Here is a 5,000-nt window from a genome sequence, read left to right on the forward strand (position 1 = left end):
GATCTTTTCTTAGTTTCCACTGTCTCTTTCAAGACAGTTGCATAGGCGGGACGTAGGCGTGTGGCGGCCCCTGTTCAAGCGTTCTGTGTCCAACAGCCTCACGGCCGATGGGCGTCGTACGGCTCCACACCGGAGCGGACAGGCAGTCGGGCGAACGTCATTCAAAACCGGCGCCAGGCGCCAGGTGCCGCAGGCCAGCCGCTCCAGCGCTTCAGCGCTCGTACCACACAACATTGGCGTTAGTTTTGAGAAGCACGCGTGGTTCCGCACGCGGCGCACGGCTACTGCGAGCCGTACAGGTAGCGTGTTGCGCGACACGACACGCACATCGAAAGACATGCAGTCTAGTCGGTAATGATCCTTCCGCAGGTTCACCTACGGAAACCTTGTTACGACTTTTACTTCCTCTAAATGATCAAGTTTGGTCATCTTTCCGGTAGCATCGGCAACGACAGAGTCAATGCCGCGTACCAGTCCGAAGACCTCACTAAATCATTCAATCGGTAGTAGCGACGGGCGGTGTGTACAAAGGGCAGGGACGTAATCAACGCGAGCTTATGACTCGCGCTTACTGGGAATTCCTCGTTCATGGGGAACAATTGCAAGCCCCAATCCCTAGCACGAAGGAGGTTCAGCGGGTTACCCCGACCTTTCGGCCTAGGAAGACACGCTGATTCCTTCAGTGTAGCGCGCGTGCGGCCCAGAACATCTAAGGGCATCACAGACCTGTTATTGCTCAATCTCGTGCGGCTAGAAGCCGCCTGTCCCTCTAAGAAGAAAAGTAATCGCTGACAGCACGAAGGATGTCACGCGACTAGTTAGCAGGCTAGAGTCTCGTTCGTTATCGGAATTAACCAGACAAATCGCTCCACCAACTAAGAACGGCCATGCACCACCACCCACCGAATCAAGAAAGAGCTATCAATCTGTCAATCCTTCCGGTGTCCGGGCCTGGTGAGGTTTCCCGTGTTGAGTCAAATTAAGCCGCAGGCTCCACTCCTGGTGGTGCCCTTCCGTCAATTCCTTTAAGTTTCAGCTTTGCAACCATACTTCCCCCGGAACCCAAAAGCTTTGGTTTCCCGGAGGCTGCCCGCCGAGTCATCGGAGGAACTGCGGCGGATCGCTGGCTGGCATCGTTTATGGTTAGAACTAGGGCGGTATCTGATCGCCTTCGAACCTCTAACTTTCGTTCTTGATTAATGAAAACATACTTGGCAAATGCTTTCGCTTCTGTTCGTCTTGCGACGATCCAAGAATTTCACCTCTAACGTCGCAATACGAATGCCCCCGCCTGTCCCTATTAATCATTACCTCGGGTTCCGAAAACCAACAAAATAGAACCGAGGTCCTATTCCATTATTCCATGCACACAGTATTCAGGCGGGCTTGCCTGCTTTAAGCACTCTAATTTGTTCAAAGTAAACGTGCCGGCCCACCGAGACACTCACTCAAGAGCACCCTGGTAGGATTGCAACGGGGTCCGCCTCGGGACGCACGAGCACGCACGAGGCGCGTCGCACGCCTTCAGCTCGCCCCACCGGCAGGGACGTCCCACGATACATGCCAGTTAAACACCGACGGGCGGTGAACCAACAGCGTGGGACACAAATCCAACTACGAGCTTTTTAACCGCAACAACTTTAATATACGCTATTGGAGCTGGAATTACCGCGGCTGCTGGCACCAGACTTGCCCTCCAATAGATACTCGTTAAAGGATTTAAAGTGTACTCATTCCGATTACGGGGCCTCGGATGAGTCCCGTATCGTTATTTTTCGTCACTACCTCCCCGTGCCGGGAGTGGGTAATTTGCGCGCCTGCTGCCTTCCTTGGATGTGGTAGCCGTTTCTCAGGCTCCCTCTCCGGAATCGAACCCTGATTCCCCGTTACCCGTTACAACCATGGTAGGCGCAGAACCTACCATCGACAGTTGATAAGGCAGACATTTGAAAGATGCGTCGCCGGTACGAGGACCGTGCGATCAGCCCAAAGTTATTCAGAGTCACCAAGGCAAACGGACCGGACGAGCCGACCGATTGGTTTTGATCTAATAAAAGCGTCCCTTCCATCTCTGGTCGGACTCTGTTTGCATGTATTAGCTCTAGAATTACCACAGTTATCCAAGTAACGTGGGTACGATCTAAGGAACCATAACTGATTTAATGAGCCATTCGCGGTTTCACCTTAATGCGGCTTGTACTGAGACATGCATGGCTTAATCTTTGAGACAAGCATATGACTACTGGCAGGATCAACCAGGGAGCTGCGTCAACTAGAGCTGAGCAGCCGGCCGCCCGGGAGTGTGTCCCGGGGGCCCGCGCGAACACGCAAGCGTCCGCTCAATTATTCTGCAAACAGGAGGAGGCTGAGCTCCCCTGCACAATACACCTCGAAACCCTCTCAGGTCCCGGCGGCGCGCAGCGCCGTCCTAAGTACTTGGTCGGGTTCGAGAGAGGCGCAATCGCCCGGAGTTTGGCGAGTAGACGCTTTAGGTGCGACCACCCGTGCTCCCAACTGAGCTTGCCGCTGCCGACAGAGGCCCGGGAGCGTGCTGTCGTGGCATTGCCGGCGGGAGACAACACGCGCCACCTACGGTGGCCGGCAGCTCCAACGCCAGCGCCACAGAAGGACAAAAGCCCCACTTGGGTGCCGAAGCGAACGCGCCAACACGTCCGCACAGCTGCGATACAAACCACCTGCGAGAACCGCAGAGGCGACCGAGCAGCAGACGGCGTCGCGGCGCCGAGCGCCGGGCGGCGGCGCATCCTCAGCGCACACAGTCCTCAATCGGACCAGCACACTGCAGATGTCCACCGCGCTTCGCACCGGGCCCGCGAGGACCTACTTTGGCCGCACGGCGCCGCGTGCAGGGTGCGCCGGCGCGCAGCTGCGCCGCCTGCCGCCTCCGTCGGCCGGCGCGCCTGCCACTGGCCGCCCCCACCAGCCGGCTGTAGCGCGTGCGCCCACGCACCGCGCGGCCAGCACGCCGGGAGGCCCCCCCTCACCGGCCGGGGACGGTCCCACCCAGCCACCGCCGCGTATCGCTTCACACCCACATGCCATTCACGTTCGTGGGCATGGTGGGTATCGCTGAAACAACCGGTTGGTAGCTCAACCGATCGTCGCCATCACTGATTCACCTCTAGCGAGAACAACCGCACCACAACGGTTTACCAGTTGTTCATTTGCGTAACGTCACCAGCAAACGTAGACGTCCATCGCCATTTGCAAATTCAACGATTGTTGCATGCCTGTGTCAGGTGTCACGACACACTATGTCTGCCCACATACACGCAACAACATGTGCACGCTTCGCGAACACGTGGAAGGTGGCCCCCGTACGTATGCGATGTCCATTGCGCGAACGACTGTCAACCGGCCTCTGTCGCATGTCGCAGATGTGGAACGCAGTGCACCATGCTATCACGGTGAGTGAGAAGAGACGACTACGTCTGACAACACGCGCCACTACATCAACAGACGGCTCATGCTGATCGCCATCCACGGCATACCATACTGCAATCCAGCTCTTATAGGGAGACGACACGTAGCTGAGTGCACAATATTTGGACCGTATGGTTCGCCGTTGTTGGCGCAGTCGTGGTACGGTCACACATGTACCACGATGTATCATTCAGTACATGAGGACCAATGTGCAGTACAGTGTGTGATTTGGACGTACAACATCAGCGGACAGTTGACACAAGCCGTACCACAACGTAGGCTGTGCTTCGCCATGCGAATGCCAATGAACAACTGCGAAGGGCATTGAGCATGTACGTCCTGCTGCCATCCGCATTACAGTGTATAGCTGCAAGGTGTTTAACATGAAGCGATACTCTGGGGGACCGGGCAGTGCGGGTAGCAAACTATATTGCGGGGGGTTGCAGTTAGGCAACACTACACTAATTTAACGCGTCGTATGACAATTACAGAGCAGGTTAAGGCCCAACGTGTGTTGGGTTAAGGCCCAACGTGTGTTGGGTTAAGGCCCAACGTGTGTTGGGTTAAGGCCCAACGTGTGTTGGGTTAAGGCCCAACGTGTGTTGGGTTAAGGCCCAACGTGTGTTGGGTTAAGGCCCAACGTGTGTTGGGTTAAGGCCCAACGTGTGTTGGGTTAAGGCCCAACGTGTGTTGGGTTAAGGCCCAACGTGTGTTGGGTTAAGGCCCAACGTGTGTTGGGTTAAGGCCCAACGTGTGTTGGGTTAAGGCCCAACGTGTGTTGGGTTAAGGCCCAACGTGTGTTGGGTTAAGGCCCAACGTGTGTTGGGTTAAGGCCCAACGTGTGTTGGGTTAAGGCCCAACGTGTGTTGGGTTAAGGCCCAACGTGTGTTGGGTTAAGGCCCAACGTGTGTTGGGTTAAGGCCCAACGTGTGTTGGGTTAAGGCCCAACGTGTGTTGGGTTAAGGCCCAACGTGTGTTGGGTTAAGGCCCAACGTGTGTTGGGTTAAGGCCCAACGCGGGTTGGGTTAAGGCGCAACGCGGGTTAGGTTAAGGCGCAACGCGGGTTAGGTTAAGGCGCAACGCGGGTTAGGTTAAGGCGCAACGCGGGGGGGTTAGGTTAAGGCGCAACGCGGGTTAGGTTAAGGCGCAACGCGGGTTAGGTTAAGGCGCAACGCGGGTTACGTTAAGGCGCAACGCGGGTTACGTTAAGGCGCAACGCGGGTTACGTTAAGGCGCAACGCGGGTTACGTTAAGGCGCAATATAGGTTAGGTTAAGGCGCAATATAGGTTAGGTTAAGGCGCAATATAGGTTAGGTTAAGGCGCAATACGGGTTAGGTTAAGGCGCAATACGGGTTAGGTTAAGGCGCAATACGGGTTAGGTTAAGGCGCAATACGGGTTAGGTTAAGGCACAATACGGGTTAGGTTAAGGCACAATACGGGTTAGGTTAAGGCACAATACGGGTTAGGTTAAGGCACAATACGGGTTAGGTTAAGGCACAATACGGGTTAGGTTAAGGCACAATACGGGTTAGGTTAAGGCACAATACGGGTTAG

At 55.6% G+C, this 5,000-nt stretch overlaps 1 non-coding gene across 1 annotated transcript; it reads right to left on the bottom strand.

Annotated features, from left to right (window-relative positions):
• Window positions 1–352: 352 nt before the first annotated feature.
• Window positions 353–2,262, bottom strand: LOC124586107. Its single transcript, XR_006975030.1, has one exon. It is a non-coding gene; the product is annotated as a small subunit ribosomal RNA (ribosomal RNA).
• Window positions 2,263–5,000: the final 2,738 nt, after the last annotated feature.

The sequence above is a fragment of the Schistocerca americana genome, unplaced genomic scaffold, assembly GCF_021461395.2.
Source record: "Schistocerca americana isolate TAMUIC-IGC-003095 unplaced genomic scaffold, iqSchAmer2.1 HiC_scaffold_536, whole genome shotgun sequence".
In the NCBI taxonomy this organism is placed as follows: domain Eukaryota; kingdom Metazoa; phylum Arthropoda; class Insecta; order Orthoptera; family Acrididae; genus Schistocerca; species Schistocerca americana.